This window comes from Cupressus sempervirens, chromosome 6, assembly GCF_028749045.1.
Source record: "Cupressus sempervirens isolate cs-2001-9-10 chromosome 6, ASM2874904v1, whole genome shotgun sequence".
Classification (NCBI taxonomy): Eukaryota; Viridiplantae; Streptophyta; class Pinopsida; order Cupressales; family Cupressaceae; genus Cupressus; species Cupressus sempervirens.
This window is the reverse complement of record NC_143123.1, coordinates 450792235-450818213: the sequence shown is the minus strand read 5'-3', so window position 1 is coordinate 450818213 and position 25979 is coordinate 450792235.

The following is a 25979-nucleotide window of genomic DNA, read 5'->3' as shown; positions in this document are numbered from 1 at the left end:
CTCTTTGACCCATTAAACGATGACATATGCTCCTAGGGGTCCTAGGACCCTTAGGGACATAGTCGAATCGTTCATATGGGTCAAAGGAGGTCATAGGGTTACCTATGACCCCTTTTGATACATTAAATGACGACATATGTCCCTCAGGGTCCTAGGACCCCCAGGGACATAGTCGAATCATTCATATGGGTCAAAGGGGGTCATAGGGTGACCTATGACCCCTTTGACCCATTAAACGATGACATATGTCCCTAGGGGTCCTACGACCTCTAAGGACATATTCGAATGGGTAATATGGGTCAAAGGGGGTCATAGGTCACCCTATGACTCTCTTTGACTCATTAAACGACAACATATGTCCCTAGGGGTCCTAGGACCCCTAGGGACATATTTCAATCGTTCATATGGGTCAAACGGGGTCATAGGGTGACCTATGACCCTCTTTGACCCACTAAACGACGATATATGTCTCTAGGGGTCTTAAGACCCCTAGGGACATATTCGAATGGGTAATATGAGTCAAAGGGGGTCATAGGGTGACCTATGACCCTCTTTAAATCATTAAACGATGACATATTTCTCTAGGGGTCCTTAGACCCCTAGGGACATATTCGAATTGTTCATATGGGTCAAAGGGGGTCATAGGGTGACCTATGACCCCCTTTGACCCATTAAACGATGACATATGTCCCTAGGGGTCCTAGGACCCCTAGGGACATATTCGAATGGGTAATATGCATCAAATGGGGTCATAGGGTAACCTATGACCTTCTTTGACCCATTACACGACGACATATGTCCCTAGCGGTCCTCACACCCCTAAGGACATATTCGAATCGTTCATATGGTTCAAAGGGGGTCATAGGGTGACCTATGACCCTCTTTGACCCATTAAAAGACGACATATGTCCCTAGGGGTCTTAGGACCCCTAGGGACATATTCGAATCATACGTACGAGTCAAAGGGGGTCATAGGGTGACCTATGACCCTCTTTGACCCATTAAACTAAGACATATGTCTCTAGGGGTCCTAGGACCCCTAGGGACATATTCGAATGGGTATTACGGGTCAAAGGGGGTCATAGGGTGACCTATGACCCTCTTTGACCCATTAAATGACGACATATGTCCCTAGGGGTCCTTAGACCCCAAAAGACATATTCGAATGGGTAATATGGGTCAAACCCTATGACCCTCTTTGACCCATTAAACGACAACATATGTCCCTAGGGGTCCTAGGATCCTAGGGACATATTCGAATTCTTCATATGGGTTAAACGGGGTCATAGGGTGACCTATGACCCCCTTTGACCCATTAAACGACGACATATGTCCCTAGGGGTCCTAGGACCCCTAGGGACATATTCGAATGGGTAATATGGGTCAAATGGAGTCATAGGGTAACCTATGACCCTCTTTGACCCATTAAACGATTACATGTCTCTAGAGGTCCTAGGACCCCTAGGGACATATTCGAATCGTTCATATGGGTCAAAGGGGGTCATAGGTCACCCTATGACCCTCTTGACCCATTAAATGATGATATATGTCTCTAGGGGTCCTAAGACCCCTAGGGACATATTCGAATGGGTAATATGGGTCAAAGGGGGTCATAGGGTGACCTATGACCCTCTTTGACCCATTAAACGATGACATATGTCCCTAGGGGTCCTCGGACCCCAAGGGACATATTCGAATGGGTAATATGGGTCAAAGGGGGTCATAGGGTGACCTATGACCCTCTTTGACCCATTAAACGACAACATATGTCCCTAGGGGTCCTAGGACCCTAGGGACATATTTGAATCGTTCATATGGGTCAAAGGGGGTCATAGGGTGACCTATGACCCCCTTTGACTCATTAAACGATGACATATGTCCCTATGGGTCCTAAGACCCCTAGGGACATATTTGAATCATTCATATAAGTCAAAGGGGGTCGTAGGGTGACCTATGACCCCCTTTGACCCATTAAACGATGACATATGTCCCTAGGGGTCCTAGGACACCTAGGGACATATTCGAATGGGTAATATGGGTCAAATGGGGTCATAGGGTAACTTATGACCCTCTTTGACCCATTAAATGACGACATATGTCTCTAGGGGTTCTAGGACCCCTGGGGACATATTTGAATCGTTCATATGGGTCAAAGGGGGTCATAGGGTGACCTATGACCCTCTTGACCCATTAAACGATGATATATGTCTCTAGGACCCCTAGAGACATATTCGAATGGGTAATATGGGTCAAAGGGGGTCATAGGGTGACCTGTGACCCTCTTTGACCCATTAAATGATGACATATGTCCCTAGGGGTCCTAGGACCCCTAGGGACATATTCGAATGGGTAATATGGGTCAAAGGGGGTCACAGGGTGACCTATGACCCTCTTTCACCCATTAAACGAAGACATATGTCCCTAGGGGTCCTAGGACCCTAGGGACATATTCGAATGGTTCATATGGGTCAAAGGGGGTCATAGGGTGACCTATGACCCCCTTTGACCCATTAAACAACGACATATGTCTCTAAGGGTCCTAGAACCCCTAGGGACATATTCGAATGGGTAATATGGGTCAAATGGGGTCATAGGGTAACCTATATCCCTCTTTGACCCATTAAACGATGACATATGTCTCTAAGGGTCCTAGGACCCCTAGGGACATATTCGAATCGTTCATATGGGTCAAAGGGGGTCATAGGTCTCTTGACCCATTAAATGATGATATATGTCTCTAGGGGTCCTTAGACCCCTAGGGACATATTCGAATGGGTAATATGGGTCAAAGGGGGTCATAAGGTGACCTATGACCCTTTTTGACCGATTAAACGACGACATATGTCCCTAAGGATCCTAGGACCCCTAGGGACATATTCGAATGGGTAATATGGGTTAAATGGGGTCATAGGGTAACCTATGACCCTCTTTGACCCATTAAACGATGACATATGTCTCTAGGGGTCCTAGAACCCCTAGAGACATATTCGAATGGTTCATATGGGTCAAAGGGGGTCATAGGGTGACCTATGACCCCTTTTGACCCATTAAACAACGACATATGTCCCTAGGGGTCCTAGGACCCCTAGGGACATATTCGAATGGGTAATATGGGTCAAATGGGATCATAGGGTAACCTATAACCCTCTTTGACCCATTAAACGACGACATATGTCTCTAAGGGTCCTAGGACCCCTAGGGACATATTCGAATCGTTCATATGGGTCAAAGGGGGTCATAGGTCTCTTGACCCATTAAATGATGATACATGTCTCTAGGGGTCCTTAGACCCCTAGGGACATATTCGAATGGGTAATATGGGTCAAAGGGGGTCATAAGGTGACCTATGACCCTTTTTGACCCATTAAACGACGACATATGTCCCTAAGGATCCTAGGACCCCTAGGGACATATTCGAATGGGTAATATGGGTTAAATGGGGTCATAGGGTAACCTATGACCGTCTTTGACCCATTAAACGATGACATATGTCTCTAGGGGTCCTAGAACCCCAAGAGACATATTCGAATCGCTCATATGGGTCATAAGGGGTCATAGGTCACCCCTATGACCCTCTTGACGCATTAAACGACGATATATGTCTCTAGGGATCCTAGGACCCCTAAGGACATATTCGAATGGGTAGTATGGGTCAAAGGGGGTCATAGCGTGACCTATGACCCTCTTTGACCCATTAAATGACGACATATGTCCCTAGGGGTCCTCGGACCCTAAGGGACATATTCGAATGGGTAATATGGGTCAAATGGGGTCATAGGGTGACCTATGACCCTGTTTGACACATTAAACGACGACATATGTCCCTAGGGGTCCTAGGACCCTAGGGACATATTCCGATCGTTCATATGGGTCAAAGGGGGTCATAGGTCTCTTGACCCATTAAATGATGGAATATGTCTCTAGGGGTCCTCAGACCCCTAGGGACATATTCGAATGGGTAATATGGGTCAAAGGGTGTCATAGGGTGACCTATGACCCTCTTTGACCAATTAAACGATGACATATGTCCCTAAGGGTCCTAGGACCCCTAAGGACATATTCGAATGGGTAATATGGGTTAAATGGGGTCATAGGGTAACCTATGACCCTCTTTGACCCATTAAACGATGACATATGTCTCTAGGGGTCCTAGGACCCCTAGGGACATATTTGAATTGTTCATATGGGTCATAGGGGGTCATAGGGTGACCCTCTTGACACATTAAATGATGATATATCTCTCTAGGCGTCCTAAGACCCCTAGGGACATATTCGAATGGGTAGTATGGGTCAAAGGGGGTCATAGGGTGACCTATGACCCTCTTTGACCCATTAAATGACGACATATGTCCCTAAGGGTCCTCGGACCCTAAGGGACATATTCGAATAGGTAATATGGGTCAAATGGGGTCATAGGGTGACCTATGACCCTCTTTGCCACATTAAACAACGACATATGTCCCTAGGGGTCCTAGGACCCTAGGGACATATTCCAATCGTTCATATGGGTCAAAGGGGGTCATAGGGAGACCTATGAACCCATTTGACCAATTAAATGACAACATATGTCCCTAGGGGTCCTAGGACCCCTAGGGACATATTTGAATCGTTCATATGAGTCAAAGGGGGACATAGGGTGACCTATGACCCCCTTTGATGCATTAAACGATGACATATGTCCCTAGGGGTCCTAGGACCCATAAGGACATATTCGAATAGGTAATATGGGTCAAATGGGGTCACAGGGTAACCTATGACCCTCTTTGACCTTTTAAATGATGACATATGTCTCTAGGGGTCCTAGGTCCCCTAGGGACATATTCGAATCGTACATATGGGTCAAAGGGGTCATAGGGTGACCCTCTTTGACCCATTAAATGATGATATGTCTATAGGGGTCCTAGGACCCCTAGGAACATATTCGAATGGGTAATATGGGTCAAAGGGGGTCATAGGGTGACCTATGACCCTCTATGACCCATTAAACGACGAGATATGTCGATAGGGGTCCTAGGACCCCTAGGGACATATTCGAATGGGTAATATGGGTCAGAGGGGGTCATAGGGTGACCTATGACCCCCTCTGACCCATTAAACGACGACATATGTCTCTAGGGGTCCTAGGACCCCTAAGGACATATTTGAATGGGTATTATGGGTCAAAGGGGGTCATAGGTCTTTGACCCATTAAACGACGACATATGTCCTTAAGGGTCGTCAGACCCCAAAGGACATATTCAAATGGGTAATATGGGTCAAATGGGGTCATAGGGTTACCTATGACTCCCTTTGACCCATTAAACGATGACATATGTCCCTAAGGGTCCTAGGACCTCTAGGGACATATTCGAATGAGTAATATGGGTCAAAGGGGGTCATAGGGTGTCCTATGACCCTCTTTGACCCATTAAATGATGACATATGTCCCTAGGGGTCCTAGGACCCTTAGGGACATATTCTAGTCGTTCATATTGGTCAAAGGGGGTCATAGGGTGACCTATGACCCTCTTTGAGCCATTAAACGATGATATATGTCTCTAGGGGTCTTAGGACCCCTAGGGACATATTCGAATGTGTAATATGGGTCAAAGGGGGTCATAGAGTGACCTATGACCCTCTCTGACTTATTAAATGACGACAGATTTCTCTAGGGCTCCTTTGACCCCTAGAGACATATTCGAATTGTTCATATGGGTCAAAAGGGGTCATAAGGTGACCTATGACCCCCTTTGACCCATTAAACGATGACATATGTCCATAAGGGTCCTAGGACCCCTAGGAACATATTCGAATGGGTAATATGGGTCAAATGGGGTCATAGGGTAACCTATGACCCTATTTGACCCATTAAACGATGACATATGTCCCTAGGGGTCCTCAGACCCCTAGGGACATATTCGAATCGTTTATATGGGTTAAAGAGGGTCATAAGGTGACCTATGACCCTCTTTGACCCATTAAACGACGACATATGTCCCTAGGGGTCCTTGTACCCCTAGGGACATATTCGAATCGTTCATATGGGTCAAAGGGGGTCATAGGGTGACCTATGACCCTCTTTGACCCATTAAACGATGACATATGTCCCAAGGCGTCATAGGACCCCTAGGGACATATTCGAATCGTACATATGGGTCAAAGGGGGTCATAGGGTGACCTATGACCCCCTTTGACCCATTAAATGACGACATATGTCTATAGGGGTCCTAGGACCCCTAGGGACATATTCGAATGGGTATTATGGGTCAAAGGGGGTCATAGGGTGACCTATGACCCTCTTTGATCCATTAAACGACGACATATGTCCTAAGGCGTCATAGGACCCCTAGGGACATATTCAAATCATACATATGGGTCAAAGGGGGTCATAGGGTGACCTATGACCCTCTTGACCCATTAAACGATGATATATGTCTCTAGGGGTCCTCGGACTCCTAGGGACATATTCGAATGGGTAATATGGGTCAAACGAGGTCATAGGGTGACCTATGACCCTCTTTGACTCATTAAACGACGACATATGTCCCTAGGGGTCCTCGAACCCCAAGGGACATATTCGAATGGGTAATATGGGTCAAATGGGGTCATAGGGTGACCTATGACCCTTTTTGACCCATTAAATGACGACACATGTCCCTAGGGCTCCTAAGATGCTAAGGACATATTCCAATCGTTCATATGGGTCAAAGGGGGTCATAGGGTGACCTATGACCCCTTTTGACCCATTAAACGACAACATATGTCCCTAGGGGTCCTAGGACCCCTAGGGACATATTTGAATCGTTCATATGAGTCAAAGGGGGTCATAGGGTGACGTATGACCCCATTTGAAGCATTAAACGACGACATATGTCCGTAGGGGTCCTAGGACCCCTAGGGACATATTCAAATGGGTAATATGGGTCAAATGGGGTCATAGGGTAACTTATGACCCTCTTTGACCTTTTAAATGATGACATATGTCTGTAGGGGTCCTAGGACCCCTAGGGACATATTCGAATCGTACATATGGGTCAAAGGGGGTCATAAGGTGACCTATGACCCTCTTTGACCCATTAAACGATGATATATGTCACTAGGGGTCCTAGGACCCGTAGGGACATATTCGAATGGGTAATATGGGTCAAAGGGGGTCATAGAGTGACCTATGACCCTTTCTGACCCATTAAACAATGAGATATGTTGCTAGGGGTCCTAGGACCCCTAGGGACATATTCGAATGGGTAATATGGGTCAAAGGGGGTCATAGGGTGACCTATGACCCCCTTTGACCCATTAAACAACGACATATGTCTCTAGAGGTCCTAGAACCCCTAGGGACATATTCGAATGGGTATTATGGGTCAAAGGGGGTTATAGGGTGACCTACGACCCTCTTTGACCCATTAAACCACAACATATGTCCCTAGGGGTCCTCGGACCCCAAGGGACATATTTGAATGGGTAATATGGGTCAAATGGGGTCATAGGGTGACCTATGACCCTCTTTGACTCATTAAATGATGACATATGTCCCTAGGGGTCCTAGGACCCTAGGGACATATTCCAATCGTTCATATGGGTCAAAGGGGGTCATAGGGTGACCTATGACCCCCTTTGACCCATTAAACGACAATATATGTCCCTAGGGGTCCTAGGACCCCTAGGGACATATTTGAATCGTTCATATGAGTCAAAGGGGGTCATAGGGTGACCTATGTTCCTAGGGGTCCTAGGACCCCTAAGGACATATGTTGTCGTTTAATGGGTCAAAGGGGGTCATAGGTCACCCTATCACCCCCTTTGACCCATATGAACGATTGGAATATGTCCCTAGGGTCCTAGGACCCCTAGGGACATATGTCATCATTTAATGAGTCAAAGAGGGTCATAGGTCACCCTATGACCCCATTTGACCCATATTACCCATTCGAATATGTCCTAGGACCCCTTTGATGCATTAAACGACGACATATGTTCCTAGGGGTCCTAGGACCCCTAAGGACATATTCGAATGGGTAATATGGGTCAAATGGGGTCATAGGGTAACTTATGACCCTCTTTGACCCTTTAAATGACGACATATGTCTCTAGGGGTCCTATGTCCCCTTGGGACATATTCGAATCGTACATATGGGTCAAAGGGGGTCATAGGGTGACCTATGACCCTCTTGACCCATTAAACGACGATATATGTCTCTAGGGGTCCTAGGACCCCTAGGGACATATTCGAATGGGTAATATGGGTCAAAGGGGGTCATAGGGTGACCTATGACCCTCTTTGACCCATTAAACGACGATATATGTCTCTAGGGGTCCTAGGACCCCTAGGGACATATTCGAATGGGTAATATGGGTCAAAGGAGGTCATAGGGTGACCTATGACCCTCTCTAACCCATTAAATGACGAGATATGTTGTTAGGGGTCCTAGGACCCCTAGGGACATATTTGAATGGGTAATATGGGTCAAAGGGGGTCATAGGGTGACCTATGACCCCCTTTGACCCATTAAACGATGACATATGTCTCTAGGGGTCCTAGGACCCCTAGGGACATATTCGAATGGGTATTATGGGTCAAAGGGGGTCATAGGGTGACCTATGACCCTCTTTGACCCATTAAACGACGACATATGTCCCTAGGGGTCCTTGGACCCCAAGGGACATATTCGAATGGGTAATATGGGTCAAAGGGGGTCATAGGGTGACCTATGACCCTCTTTGACCCATTAAATGATGACATATGTCCCTAGGGGTGCTAGGACCCCTAGGGACATATTTGAATCGTTCATATGAGTCAAAGGGGGTCATAGGGTGACCTATGACCCCCTTTGATCCATTAAACGACGACGTATGTCCCTAGGGTCCTAGGACCCCTAAGGACATAGTCGAGTCCTTCATATGGGTCAAAGGGGGTCATATGGTGACCTATGACCCCCTTTGACCCATTAAATAACGACCCTCTTTGTATTATATGTTATTATATTAATATGTATAATAATATAATATATATAACAACATAATATTTTTATTAAATATAATATATATTATAAATATTATTATATTAATATATATGTTATTAATATATCTATATAATAACATAATATTTTAGTATATATAACGTAATATTTTAGGATATACTATTTATACTATTTTAGGATAATAATTATAATATAAATAAATACTAAATATTAATATTATTATATGTATAGTAATAATAATAATACTATTATAGCTATAATAATAATATATATTAATACTATATATTATAGCTTAATATAAATAAACACTATATATTTACACTATTATATCTATATTAATAATATTAATACTATTATAGGTATAATAATAATATTGATACTATAGGTATATTAATACTATTTTATATTAATATTATTGATATTTTATACTAATACTAATATACTATTAACTTAGTTATAAATTAAAGTTGTTTGCCTCCAAATATTTTCATAATATTAATATTATTGTGGCAAAGGAGGGAAACCTTAGGAAGTTTTCCCCACAAAAGTCCTTTTCCTATATCGGATGTCCAATCTATTATTGGATATTCGATTATACTGGCATCAATTTCAAATATTTGACTGTCCCTATAGACTCGACAACATTACTTTTTAACCTCTTTTTTCATGGGATTTGTAAAAAGTCATGTTTTGGGGCCCAACCAATCGAAAATAATTCGAAAATATAACCTTAGGTGTTCGAATTTGTCATCCTAATGGGGAGCAGCAGTCGTCGAAAGAATAAATGTAAAAGGAAGATATCCAATGAAGACATTGCAGCATATAGGGAAAAGGAAAAAATGAAACACCGAAAAAAAAGACAAGGTATGCTAAATATCAATCAAGTTGACGATGAATTAATAGAAGGTGAAATCATAGAGTCAGATAATGAAAATGTACAGTTGGGGAATGAAAATGTACGTATTGAAAATGATAATGCGGAAATTGAAAATGTAGAGATTGAAAATTTTGAAGAAGAAATGCCACCAAGTCATAATCCAAATTGCATAGTTGACCATGTCGAAGATGACAATGCACAGGAACTTAATGCACAAGAACCTTACATATCTCCTAATTATAATCGACATGAAGGTTCTAAAACACCAAAATGGATAATTGAAATTGATGAAACGATTATGACTAGTTTGGAAGGAAAAAAATCAGAAAGAACCATTCGGTTATGGTCTTCAAGACTATATCAGATGTTTTTCGGCAACAAGACAGTGGTAGAGCAATGTCAGCTTTTCATGCACTTATTAAAGATGCAAAAGATGAGACCTATGCTTTCCAAATTGAAAATTCGTGTCAATAAAAAGTTGGAAAGAAATGCCATTATTGTGAAGAATCTTTTTAGTGCTCTCAATAGCGTTGGAAAAAATAGCAGAGAGAAGGATAATAGAGCTGCTCGAAGGGTTATTACAACCTCTGTGGTAAGTCATCATTTGAGAAAGGGTAGATATATGAGACAAACTTGTATTGATTTGAATCTAAATCGTACTACTTTGAGAAGAGCACTTACTCGACAAGAGAAAATTGATGATCCTCTTCAAAATGAAACATGGGCATTTGGTGGGAGACTTCCACGTTTTGATAAGAAGCTATCCGACGATGTGAAGGAAGAAATTATACAATTTTGGCACTCTAACTCACGAGTATCACCCAATGCTAAAGATGTCTTAAAGTTGAGAATTGGCATCAGAGACCGCACGCCACATCCTAAACACTATTTGGAGGTAAGTCAAACTATGTTGTTCAAACAATTTAGAGAGAGTCATCCAAGTGTTCATATATCACAAAGGGCTTTTGAATCTTTGAAGCCATTTTTTTGCATGCCACTCAAAATTCGAAATACATGTTGTTGCAAATATCATGTTGAGTTTTCTATGCACCATGAACTATTATCTACTTTGCATAGTAAAGAAATGTTGGAGGATTGTGGGGCTAGTGGGCTTCCAAAATCATCAAGAGACTTGTTAGATCAACTCTTATGTCGTAGAGTTGATGGTTGTTCCTTTTATAAAAATGCTTGCTTAAATGCGAAGTGTTCAGAATGTGGTGGCTTATCCAAGTTTGACACATGTTTCCATGAGGGGTGTGAACAAGATCTTGGAAAGACAATAGTGAAAAAAAGGGTCTATGAAATGGTGAAATACACATTGAAGAGTGGGAGTGAGAGCTCTAGATGTGAATTGGTTGGAAAAGATATCAATGTGGCTAATTTTATTTCAGATTTCAAGGCAAATCTTTTTTACAAGTATGCAAGACATAGTCACAGGTCTCAGTGGTTGGATCAACAATTTAGAACGTGTAAGGAGACTTTTCTCATTGGCACTATTATATTAGTTGTTGATTTTGCTGAGAACTACACATTGCAACCTCAAAATGAGACACAATCTCAGTATTACAACTCTATTCAGATTGCAATTTTTGTTCACATAACATATAGACATGCCCCTAATAGTGCAGAAGATAATCGAAAGATTATTAGAGAGTATCATTTTTATATGAGTGATGATAGATCTCACTCTCACGAGTTTGTGCAACATTGTTTCGAGATTTTTTTTTATTTCTTACACGAGCATGCAATTGCTATGGATAGACATATCATTTGGTCAGATAACTGTACAGGTCAATTCAAGAATGCTCGCATGTTTTATTGGTTGTGTAGGATGCACGTAGAGAGAGGGGTGCCTCATATTTGGAGTTTTTTTGAGTCCGGCCATGGAAAAGGGGAACATGATGGAGCAGGGGCATGTGTGAAGAGAGCTCTAGTTAAGGAGCAACTGAAGATTTCAACAACAGAGCTTCTTGATGCTCGTGGCATTGTTGATTGGTGTAGTTTAGCATTATCACAGGGGGGGACTCTTAATTCAGTGGTATGCAGGTTCTTTTGGTTGGTTGAGAAAGGGTCCATAGGTGATAGATCAGATTGTGCTACAATGACAGACTCATCAAAAATGCATTCATTTCGGAGCTCTAATTCTAGTACATGGACCATTTGGACACGACAACTAGCTTGTTTTTTTCGTACTTATTTTTAGTGTGATTGGGATCACTGTGAGTCAAGTGATTGGGTGGACACATGGGCTCCACATTATCTTACTCCATTGTCTATCATACCCTCTATAAAAAATGATGACATGGAAAGTTCACTTGAGCATAATCATCTATCAGATCTACTTCAGCCAGGACATGTCTTTGCATTGGTTGCACCATAGGGGAGTGATAAGAAATCCGATTATTGGTTAGCACGTTGTGTAAGAGGAAAATAAAAACTTGAACAACCGATCACAGATGATGATGGATTAACGTATCCTACTGGTTTAGTGGTTGTTGCTAGAACATGGCTGCGGACATACATGCTTAGCAGGAACGGAATTCATGCATTCGAAGACTATCAGAAGCACAAAGTAATTCTCATATATTCGCATCTTATTATAGCAACAAATGTAAAGTTATTGAAGCATCAAGGAAGACCAAAAGTAAAAGAACTTTTTACTATTGCTAATGCTGATCATGAAGCCTTGTTGGAGACCCTAAAACAGAGAGAGGACCCTATTGGAATACTTGACTAGGTATATATACTTCTTATGTTATTTTCTTCATAATGATTTAATGAATTGATGATTATCTTGTTTAATACAATAAGTTACTAATTTTTGTATGATATTGGAATGTAGGTACATCATGAAGAGTTGGAGGGGGGTGGTATTGGGGAGAATTTCTAAAATTTATGATGTATTATGATGTAAAATGTGTAATTTTTTGTATATGGTTTTTGTATTTTGGTAGGTTCTTTGTAAGGAATTATAAGAGGAAGATATTGAACAAGTTCTTCCAAATCATATTTGCATGTGATACAAGGATATAACGACAATTTTAAGAGCATTTATAACTATATGAAAGATAATTACATGCGGATATCTTATTACAAATTTGGTTTTTTCCTTATTTGACATAAAGCTGACATTCTGATTATTAAAACTATTTTTATCAAACTAATCAAATAAGAAAAATCCATAAAGTACGGATGAACAATTAGAATACTTGATTTCTTCCATTTTACAACCAATCATAGCATTTGAAAGCATAAAGAGTTATAATATTGTATAATGTTTTGAAAGACTTTCATATTGAAAAGTTGTATGAAGCACATTTGGGATAAGCCATAAAATCCATGAAAGAAGATAGCATGTAGGATAAGCAATTAAAGCCAATAAGCAAGATAGCACATGCATACTGACATGATATGAAGTTGGATATGAAGGCTATGAGTGGATGAGTCATTAGAGGTATCAACAATCCCATCATAAATGAGATCTTGGATTTTATGTTTCAACACTATGGAATCTTTAGTTTTATGAAATTTTCTTCCATGGAGATTAATTTAAGAATGCCCCGTGTGTATGTAAAGGTCTTAAGGGAGATTAATTTAAGAATGCAATATTCTCCTCTAACCTTTTCTCAAGTTTAGAATTGATTTCTATCATGTGCTTAGAGAGATGAAGGTAAGAAAGATTATTTGCCTCTTCTAGCTCTTTGTATTGAACATATAGAAAGAGAGATGACAAGTGAACAAATTTAAGTGTAGTCAATAGATCAAGGAAACCATTTAGTGAAAGAAATTCTTAGTATGCATATCATAGACCATGAAGTTAGAAAATACCAATAGCTCTAAGACCAAAGAGCCATTTTAAGTATGTTCAAGCACTAGAGACATAGAAAATCAAAGTCAATTTATGAAACTCCCCTTAGCAAAAAATGCAAACAAATATTTGCATTTGACATTTTGACTTGGTTGAAAAAGTTTGACAATAATTGATAATATTGCAAGCTTGATGTTCAAAAGCAATTTTTTTTCCAAGAAAGATAGTGACACATGGAGTAGTCTTCAAACAATCATCCATCATTTGTGGCCACCCCATACCGAGGAGTCTCCAAGGTGCTCTAAGTGCATTTGGAGGTCGATCTTTCGAGGGTCATAACTCAGAGCTCATGAGGGCTATTGATGAACTGTCAAATGCTATAGGATGATGATCCTGAGGCCTAAAATAAACTATCTCATTTTCAAGAGATCACATTCCGTTTGGATTTAGCACAGCGATCTCGCTCGATGCCAAAACTCGCAGTGTGCCTCAGTTCATAGGTGCACCACAGCGTAACTTTGAAACCGCTGATCTTGGCATCGAATTTTCAGTTCCATTAGCTTCGGATGGGCGGGTGAACCCTAGTCACACCCTTGTTCTGGCCACGAAGACCATCCATCATTTGCGGCCACCCTGTACCGAGGAGTCTCCAAGGTGCTCTAAGTGCATTTTGAGGTCGATCTTTCGAGGGTCATAACTCAGAGCTCATGAGGGCTATCGATGAACTATCAAATTCTACAGGACGGTGATCTTGAGGCCTAAAATAACCTATCTTATTTTTGAGAGATCACATTTCGTTTGGATTCAGCACAGCGATCTCGCTCGATGCCAAAACTCGCAGTGTGCCTCAGTTCATAGGTGCACCACAGCGTAACTTTGAAACCGCTGATCTTGGCATCAAATCGTCAGTGCCATTAGCTTCGAATGGGAGGTTGAACCCTAGTTACACCCTTGTTCTAGCCACGAAGACCATCCATCATTTGCGGCCACCCCGTACCGAGGAGTCTTCAAGGTGCTCTAAGTGCATTTTGAGGTCGATCCTTCGAGGGTCATAACTCAGAGCTTGTGAGGGCTATCGACGAACTATCAAATGCTACATGACGGTGATCCTGAGGCCTAAAATAACCTATCTCATTTTTGAGAGATCACATTCCGTTTGGATTCAGCACAACGATCTCGCTCGATGCCAAAACTCGTAGTGTGCCTTAGTTCATAGGTGCACCACAGCGTAACTTTGAAACCGCTGATCTTGGCATCAAATCGTCAGTCCCATTAGCTCCAGATGAGCGGGTGAACCCTAGTCACACCTTTTTTCTAGCCACAAAGACCATCCATCATTTGCGGCCACCCCGTACCGAGGATTCTTCAAGGTGCTCTAAGTGCATTTTGAGGTCGATCCTTCGAGGGTCATAACTTAGAACTCGTGAGGGCTAACAATGAACCGTTAGAGGAGACAAGTTCATAAGGATGGAGTGGTTTAGTGTTTTTGCTAAAATAAGTTAGTGGGAAGGCTTTATTAGAGGGTCTTGGCCAAACTAGTGGGGTGTTTGCCAAATTTTCTTGTTTTATTTCTACGTGGTTTTGTTTTCTTGTTTTGTGCTTGAGTATTGTTATGGGATTGGGACTTACACTCACCCTTGTGGGAAGGGAAGAGAAGTCCAGGGTGAAGGGCTTAAGTTGGGTTCGAAAAATGTATTGAGAACCTTGGAGTATGGGCTCCATTGTATGCCATAACATTTCATATCTTGTTGGGGGTGATAAGGAAAGTATGGTGTAGAAAGGAAGTTTGAGGAGTTACAGCTGATGGTAGTGGGTTTGGAGGAGGAAATGTGGAGGCCCTGAGAGGGCATTAAATGGTTCATTTATGATAGCCCTGAGAGGGCATGAAATTTGGTGAATTATGATAGCCCCGAGAGGGCATGAAAATTGTTTATTGCAAATATGGTTTGTTATGGAAAGTCTCCATTTTAGAACACACCTTCACCCTATGTTTATGGTTCCATCTGTGAAGCCATTGTGAAATAGTCTTGGGGGGAAATTGTTCAAGTTTGAAATGTAATGTTTATGCATTGAAAGATTCTATGTGTATCCCAGTTTGAGCCTTGTTCCCTAGTGCGGGGGTGGTCTCTTTGAGGCCTATGGTTGGGTGGAAACCACCCATGGTCCTTGTTATTTTGTTGTGTTGCATATGCATATTTGTGTCCAAGGGAGCAATGGAAATGGCTTGGAATGATCATCTTGCAGATTGATGTTGGATGAGAAAACTTGACATTGTGCCCTCATTTGTGAAGGAGGATTCACCAGCTTGTTCATGTTCTCAACGATCATGTTGGACAATGTTCATGCTACTCATTGTCCATATCTTTTAATGTCCATGTTCCTTATGATTTTGAAAAGTCCCTTATGTTGCCCCATTGTGATGGAAGGAGATTGTATCATTGTTACCTAATGTACGTGTAGAAGAAAATATTGATAAGGTTGTATATGCATGTTTCATTTGGAGTTTATATTGTTATGAAAGCATTGGTATGAGTCACAGATTTGCTTTGACATCATTTTTATCATTTGAAAATGTGAAAGAAAGTTTTCTCCTTGTGGTATTGTAAATGACTAGTTGATAATAACAATCCATAGATGTTATGTGATACCATTGATTGTATAAATTTAAAACTTAGTAGATTGCTTACAATCTTGTTGTGCACTCAATAATTTGGTGAGGAAGCAATGTTGATAGATAATGAGGATATATTAATATACTAATTGTCACATTAATATATATTGTAATGATTAATGAATGTGTGTACATTGGTAATGAGGATAATAAGTAATTCTGATCCCCTTCCCTTACATGCTAGAATCACGACCTAGTCCATATGATACAACTGACAGACCCTAATAGAATATTAGTATCAAAGGCTTGTTAGGATATGAATTACCTCACTAATTTATGAGTGTTGTATCTTGAACTTGCTCGTTTGACTCGTGACGCTAACTTGAACTAGACTGTCATCCAATCTACTTGAAAACCACCTGTGACTAAAATGTTAACACCTTCACACTATTCACATGAGTCTTGAACTCCTATTCAATGATAACCTTGTTTTACAATATGTAATTTCTTATGCGACTTCATAAGCTATAAAAAAAAAAAAAATTGTTGTGTTTTTACTAGTAAAATTTAGGGCATGACACATGATCCATGATAAATTGAACAATACTAGATACTAAATTAATATGTATATCATTGTGCACATAAATGATAAAAATATATATCAAAATACATGTATCCATAGACAAAATTTTACACAAATATATATCAAAGATCATGTATCCATAGACAAAGTACTCAAATATATATATATCAAAATACATAGATCCATATACAAAATGTGGCTGATCCTGCCATCAGAATTTGTATAATATCAATGTTTCTATATACAATGTGGCATATGCCATCTCAAAATGTCTCATGATGCATCCTACGAAAACTATACTATCCTAGGGTGCTGGTGGATGATCAAAATGCAGCCTCTTCGCTGCACTAGGTGGATCGGATGCCTCCTACATAAACAAAAAAGGAAAACCCAAAGTTAGACTACTAAATTTATATGATTCTACGTATCTAACATTGAATTACTCAAATTCATAATGATCTTTTCTGTATTGGAGATTAATACTATCAAAATTTCATAATAAATACCTCTCTCGTCGACCTCATGCGCCGGTCAGGAGTCCTCTCGTATGCCCTCAGCAATGCTGGTACCTCTGTGATTGTGGGTTGTATATGTTCAAATACCTTTGTCAGATGAATCTACAATTTAAACTATAACATTATAATTCATAGCATGCTAAATTTATAACATATTTAATCATGAATTCAAACTACAACTTACTATTGTAGGCTCCTCCTCAGGAGTGAGTGGCCACATCATCAAATCTACATAACTGTCCCATCGAACCTCATGTGCACTAGGAGTCTCCTATGAGATACAAAATAGTAGTTGTTAATATCACGGAAATTAGTTTTGAATTTATTTATGAAGATAAGTGATGCAAGAGCATCCCATGCTCATCAAGGGAACATTGAAGATCCAAGGCATTACAGACGTCATGGAACATCTCTTGAAGTAAATTGGGCAATCCTTGCACCAATTATGGCTCATGGAAGCATACAAAGTTATAATGTTGGACTCATATGTGGAAGAAAGTTGTAATTGGGCATGATATAGGATTTTAGGATTTCATATGGTAGATGTGTCATTTGATAGGTTCATGTAGGTTATCATGATCATATCTTGTCATTAGACAAGTCAAAATGTTCTAGAATTGAGTTTTGGGGTTTGAACAAGCAGGCCCTGGTTTTTAAGCCATTTTAAGGAGGGTTTTGAAGTTTGGGTGTTTAGGAGTGTGACCAAGACCTATAATCTTGAAAATCCTTAGTGTGTTGGTCCCTTTGTTGAAGCCTTGGTGTGTCTAATTCCTCTTTGTGTGTCCCAAAGTTGAAAGGTACATAAGTGGTGTCCAGAGATTTCTTGGTGAGGAAAGAAAGAGAATCAGTGAGTTGGCCCTTGGGAAGGAAGAAAAATTGTTGTGAAAATGCCTCCTAAAAATCAAATGGCTAGAGAACTTGAAGAATTGAGAGAAGAGTTGGAAAAAGAGAAAAGAGAGAGGAGAGAACTTGAAGCATCTAGAGTGAGGGAAGAAAGATAGATGAGAAGAGAGAGGCTGAAGCTTATTGCAAGGATAGAATCCTTAGAAAAGGAAAGGCAAGAACCTAGAGGAGAAGAGGTTAGAGGAAGAAATCATGGAGAGAACCATGAAGAAGAAGAGGTTGGTAATGCAAGGCAAGAGCATGAGACAACAGATGATCCTGAAGAAAGGAGATTTATGAGAATCATTAAGGTAGTACAAGGTAATGGTGGGAAGAACCATATTGATTTTCCAATATACCAGGGTAAAATGGATAGTGAAGAAGTGCTAGGGTGGATAGAGGCCTTTGATAACTACTTTGATCTTGAAGACATAGAGGCAGATAAGAAGGTAAAAGTAGCAACAACAAGACTGAGAGGAACATCACTCACTTGGTGGACTAGTGTTCAGAATGAGAGAGAGGAAAGGTGGTGCAGGGCACCTAACCTATGTGGCAGGGGGGAACAAGTATCTCTGTTACCAGACACCTTGACACTCCATGAAAGAGAGGATTCAAGTAGATTAGGAAGTTGGAATAAAGGTTTGGTCCATATTTTACAAGTTGGTCTATGTTTTGTAATAAAGGCACATGTAAGGCCCACAAGCATTTTGGTGTGGTTATAAACCAAGTGACTCCATGGGACCAAAAGGCCTTAGAATACGGTATTTAGAGTCTAAACAGTATTAGCAAAAAGTGGTTGTTTGTTTGTTTTATGGTTGGGAACGCCTATATGGTTGTTCCAACGGTCATGTAGACCTTTATATATGTCATATGTGATCTCAGTTGAAAGGGGGAGATCAGAGTGTACAGTGGTTTGGAGAAAAAATAATAAAAACTTCAATTTTCTGGAAATTTACTTAGTTGCATTTAATAAATCCATATGACCAATTTTGAGTCAATGGAATAGTTTAGAAAGTTAGGGAATGCATAAAAACTATAGTTTGAAATTTGAATTTCAAATTCAAACAGTCATATTAGTTTTGGAGGGAAAGTAGTAATTTGGTATTTGTTTGATTAAATAAACCTTTGTAACCAACTTGGTCGGTTGGACAGGTGCATATAAGCCTATTTAAGTTGTAATGAACATATGCAAGACATGAATCATTATTGGTACAGAAAAAATCATAGAAATTGTATAGAACAACAATCATACTTTCCTCTGCATCAATTAAAAAAATAAAAAATAAATGATACTTATACATACAATGGGGCTCTCTGTGCGAATGAAAATCCCTGATGATCTAGGATGCCGAATCTGTACAGGCTCATCGCCAGTAGCCACACCCTATATACAATAAATAATGTAATTAAATGAGATTACCACAAACATTTTACAAGAATGCATCAATATTTAATCAATTAGAAAACATCTAATTACCTTTCCTTTGTCAATGCATGCTGGCTCACCCCCTGCACTTTGTCCCCCCGAGGCAGGTGGTATTTGCAAGATAAAAGAAAGATTAGCAACCATATATGCTACAATATCAAATAGAAAAAAGAAATGCGAACACAACATAATGTACCGTAGATGTCTCAACGCCAAATGAAATGGCCGAGAGTGTAGCATCATCTATCTGTCTGAGCTCCTCCTCGGTCATCAACTAAACATGAATGAAGATCACATACATGTAAAAGTCAGTATGGCTTAAAAATTAAAATTACTCTATTATAAAAATTAACTTTAAATCACATATGTCATAACAAAAAAATGTATACACGTACCGACACCGAAGGAGTCCATGCCTCTACATTCCCCTCCTCTCTCGCATCAGGGTCTGTAGCCTTTGCACGTGTGTCTGGTGTATCCTCGTCTAATACAAAATGATACTTAGGAAGATCACCTATGGGACCCAGGCAAATATTCTTGCATGTAATGCAAGAGTGAGGCACACAAATGTGTGATGAGCTAGCCGATGATGAACTGGCACCAACATCATCAACACGAGGAGGCAAGACTGACCTAGCCTGAGATATCATTAGGCTACTCAGCCTATGAATGGCTCTGATGGTCTGAGAGCTAGCCTCTGCCATAATATCTGGATGCTGCACTCAAGGAGGGGGGGAGATATCAGGGGGGGGGACAAAAGTGCCAAGTTTCTTCTACTGGGAAGAGGGTCTATCCTGAGGAGCTCCTAGTCCTAAGCCCATGTTGGGCTTCATGCTCCAATAGTTCACTTTAAGTTTCAACACAAATTCTGCATATAATTTTTTAAGGAAATAAAATGGTATGTCTAAATTTCCATGTGGAGGGATATCAAAGACCATCCACCAACGGTCCCAAAAATTTGCATGTATGGTGTCATTTGTGCACCATTTAATCGATAGTTTGGTTTTTTTTGGGTCAACTGGTATACCCATTTTTGGGTTAGCAAAAAGGCTTGCCAAATCATCTTTGGTTATGTTGAGGGCCACGACCTCATCATAATCCAAACCATCATCAAACATTTGGTGCATTTCATCACACCAACGAAGAGAGGCATTTTGTTGGTTTGTAAGAGTTTCAATGTTATCCACTATGGTGTTTAACGTGGATAACATAGGAGCCAGTGCAGGTACATTATTGTATGTTCTATGCAAACCTCTCAACTCAGTGAGATTTTCATTTATCAAATCCTCGATTCGAGGAGGGTTTTGAGGAGGTAGAGGATCATTTGGTGGACGGTTTTGTGGGGATACTAGATCATTTGGTGGTGGGTTGCGAGGAATATTATTCCCTGCCTCAGTGTCATCATTTTGATCAGCCATTCCTATTGAATTGCAAAACGTAATATATATTAAAAAAAAATCTAAATTTTAACCATTTTTGTCAAAAAAACCCTAGATTCAACTAAAACAAACAAAATCTTGTTAAAATCTATTAAATTTAGGTTAAAAATGAGTCAGGGGGGGGGGGGGGGGGGGGGGGGGAACATACCTGATATCTGATATCCGATTTGCTATCTGATATTCGATTTATTATCTGATATCCAATCTGACTGGCCCAAATTTGCGTGAAAATAAGGGCCGCGGGTCTGTTATTTTGTGTTTAATCCATGCACAGGTATCGGATATCCGATATTATAATATATATAATATAACATATATATTACATTTTATATATTTTTATATTATATTTTATATTTATTATATTAATTTACTATATATTATAATATAAAATATTATTATTATACTATATTATTATAATTTATAATATATTATACTTTTTTATTATATATTATATTATAAGATATTACTTATTATTATTATATTATATTATATATATATATATTATATTACATTACTATATATTATAATATATGAAATATTATATTATATTATTATAATATAATATGTTATTATAATATTATTATTATAGTATAATATTATACAATTATAATATAATAATAATATTATTATTATATTATAGTATAATTATTATTATAATAATATTATTATTATATTATAGTATAATAATTATTATAATAATAATATTATTATAATATAATAGTATGATATATTATTTAATATTATTATTAGTATTTTATATCAATAATAATAATATTAAATAATATATCATACTATTATATGATTTTAATTATTAGTTGAATATTGGATTTAAAATCGGATATGTGATAAGGCTTGGCTTAACCTTCCAGGTTTGGTTCCTGGATAGGTAAAAAAAGTCAGAGCGGATTTTGAAGCGCTTTTAGGCGTCTTCAAACTCTCTTTTTTTCACATCGCCACTTTTTGGCAGACCATGATCCTGCACATACCCTATTTTATTCTTAGATTTTTTTTTGGCTCTAAAACCTCTTTCCTAAGGCTTAAATCATGAAATTATTATACCCAAAGGGTATGGGTATGGGTTAGGGGTCTTTTCCAACCCCCAAGCCCCTTTTATTGACTTTTGAGGTCACTCAAAAAGTCCCTTTTCGCCTTTGTGCGAAAATTGACCATGGTCATCTAGAGTTACCTCACCTCATCTCCACTCAGGGTTTAACCATAGTGTAGGTTGAGTTAGGAGTTTCTAGAGTTGATAGTGGGTGGAAATAGTTATTGCTCCTTTTGGGTGGTTGAGTTGGAGGCTTATTTAGAGGCCTTCCTTGGACTAGTTGGTTGTTACCCAATCTCTACATTTAGAGAAGTTTCTTGAAGCTTGAAGGAAGGAAAGGGGATACTCTACTCAAACTTGTTCATTGCCATTACCTCTTTGTGAAGGTAGGGAATTCTCGTCTCCCTTATTCATTTTTTATGTGTGGTTCCATGTTCATGTTACCTTGTTGTTGTTTCATTGTTGTATGGTTGTGGGTATGTGGGAAGATTTGAAAACCATGTCATTTTGGTTGTTTTCCTTTCTTGTTTATGTGTTGCAATTTTGAGTTTTCTTTACATGGGTGTTTTGGTATTACTCACCCTTGGAGAGGGCAAAAGTGACCAATTTTGGGAAAGGTCTGTTAGTTGGACTCCAATCTGTGTAGAGTCTCTTCTCAGGATGAGAAGAGGGATAAAGGGTAGGGTGTTATGGGCCCCTACCCGTCAGCACAAACTTGGTATGAGTATGGCAAGTTTAAATGGAAGAACGAAAGTTCTTGGTTATTAGCCCCGATTGGGCATTTGAATGGGTGTTGTGCTTGACTTCTCCAGTTGGAAGAATCCACCTTTCCCTAGTCTTGATTCATTGTGAATCCTATTGTGTAAACCATGTATGATTATGCATGCTTGATGTTCTTTTGGTTCTGCTTGGTCATCACCCGATCAGATATTGGTTTCCTCCATGGTTCTTGAAATGAGATTCAGAAAACATTACAAACTCCTTGATTTTGATCATGAGGAAAATTTGATAAAATTGTTGAATTTTTGGATTGAGATCCTTTTGTAAATTTTATTTTAAACATTATTGTTAATGGCAACGAAGCCGAGTTTTCTTCCTGATTCTTTCCCAGCTGAGCCTTGAATCAGGTTTACCAATAAAATTGTCGTTATGTATAATTGCTTGTCATGTGATTTAATCGTAAATTCTAATTTTGGATGGATGCATATCTAAATAGGATGGAGTTATGATGATGGATTAATCAAGCAAAATTTTCTAGTTCCTTTTATGTTCAAAATGAAAATTATGATTAAGGAAAGAATACAATGGCTATGGTTGATTTATTGCAATTCAAGTTATTTAGGAGATCAAATTTACCATACATTATTGTGACCACCACCTTTGTGTAGTATAAGAACATCAAGGAAGAGAAGTCCATTGCCATAATTTGGTTGTCTCATTGTCTTGGATAGAAACATCTCTCAAGAATTTAGAATACTTGATGTTTGAGAGATAAACAAAAGTATTTTCCAAACTAAATTTGATATCATAGTAGAGATAGTATTCATAGAAATGATTATCCTTGTTGATTATTATTATCATTTTGGATCTAGTGTATAGTAGTTGTGAATGTACATTCAAATTTAAATTTGCATGAGATTATAATGTCAATCTTTGAGAAAGAGGTTTTTAAACTTCTTAATGCATAGATAGGAACAATTCAGATAGTTTCATATCAAGCCTTGTCATGGAACGTATATCCATTGTATTAAGATTAATGTTTGAATGTTAAGTGAATCACCATTTTAAAGACTATAATTAATTTATAAATATCTCCAAATTATCCTTGCACTAACTTATCTTGAGTATCCTAGATTACAAAAGAAGAAAATCAAGTGAATATCATAAAATGAATAAGGGCAAAGAATAACTTGCTGTAGGTGTCCATTTAACTCTCTGGAAAATACATGAGGAGAAAATTACATTCCTTCCCAAACCACAGAGCATATTCTTGAAAGGATTCCTTCCTAAGAAAATAAAGAAATAAAAGAAATTAATATCTATATTATCACCTACAAAACTTTATTGTCTTTAATGCTTGACCACCTTCCTTGGGCGTTAGTTTGGGTTGCTGTGTAAAAAGATTTTCTTTGTTTTAAAAAAAAAATGCCAACTGCCATCATAGAAGATGACGTTAGCTTCTCAACATCCCATCACTCTGCTCTCCCTTAACTCTCGCTGACCTTGTGCATAATTCTTTACCTTCCTTGGGATGCGATTTGTTCTTAAAGGCATTTGCACTAAATTTGATTTGTTTAAGGCAAACACCTTGCCTCTTTTCCATCGCCACCTTCCATGGCAGATTGGGATGGGACAACACCTTTTTCCTTCCCTCGTGTTGCGCTCAGTCCTTCCTATGGGATGCTTGGGAAGCGTTTACGTGGCGGCTAAGGAAACCAGGGGGGGGGTGTTGGTAGAGTTAGTAGGTGTGTAGGGGGAGCTTAGAATAGGGGGCTAGTTGTAGGTAGTCTCATATTTAAGTTTCTTTTTAGTTTGTAATTAGTATGATTAGTTAGTTCATTAATTATTTTAAGTTGTGTTTTATTAAAATGTTGTAAAATATGTTAGAGTGTTAAGAGTTTAGTTAAGTTGTAGTTAGATTAGGATATAGTGTTTAGTTAGTTTTTAAACTTTAAGTTTAGTCTTAGATTAGTTAATTATTTAATTATTTGATTTTAGTTTCTTTATTAATATTATTTTATATATATCTAGTTAGTTTTAAATGAACTTTAAATTGTTAAAGAATAATTAGTTGAATTAATAAAGTTTAAGGTTATCTTATGTTTGATTAAGGACTTTTGTTGTAATTGTTAATAATTTTTAGTTACTTAGTTATGTTTAAATACTAATTTAGCTAGTTTTAATTTAAATGTACTCTAATTTTTTTAACCATTAAATAGATTAAAATTATCGATTAATTGGCTATTTAAGTAAATTTTAATGTAGGTTTGATTGATTTGTTATTGCAAGAAATTTTAGATCCGAATTCATGTACATTGTTATTTAAGTAAGTTTTATTGCATATCTTTATAAGTTGATGTAATATCATGATTTTAGTGGTATTAATCTTATAACGAAAGTTTTAAAATTTTAACGATGTTATCATCTTCAATCTTAGGATTGCAATGAAAGAACCTGTACTAAAACTTCTATCTCAATCATATCAGACTTAGAGCATGTTGAATTTTTAAATCAAAAAAAAAAAATTTGTTGTGTTCTTGCCCTCATAGTTTGGGCATGACAATATCTCACTTTATTAAATTAAATATCTCAACAAAATCTCTCTTCAGTTCAAAAAGGGAAATTTTCAGTTCACTATTGATCAAAAATGAGTTAAATGAGTTAACTTCTTTTTCTACTGAAATTGAATCAGTTAACTCCTTATTTTACTCAAATTAAATATGTTAACTCTCTTTAATTTGAAAATCTTCCTTTATGAATAAACTTCACCTTTAATCCTGACTGTTGATTGAAATTGATCTCAACCGTTGATGAATTCTATAAAAGTCTATTTAAGAGACCCTCATCTCTTTATTTTGAAAGGTTGAATGAGAATTTGCATCGAATTGTTGCTGGAATTCATACTCACATTTGCTCATATTCACATACGCAAAGATCAAGTTTGACCAAAAGTTGACCAAATTTAACCACGGTTGACTTGAGTTGACTAGTTTTGAAAAGAAATTTGTAATAATTAAACAAAATTATTTAATTAAATGGAGTACTTACTTCTAATTAATTAAACAAAGTTATTTAATTAAATGAGAAGCCATTCCTAATTAATTAAATAAAGT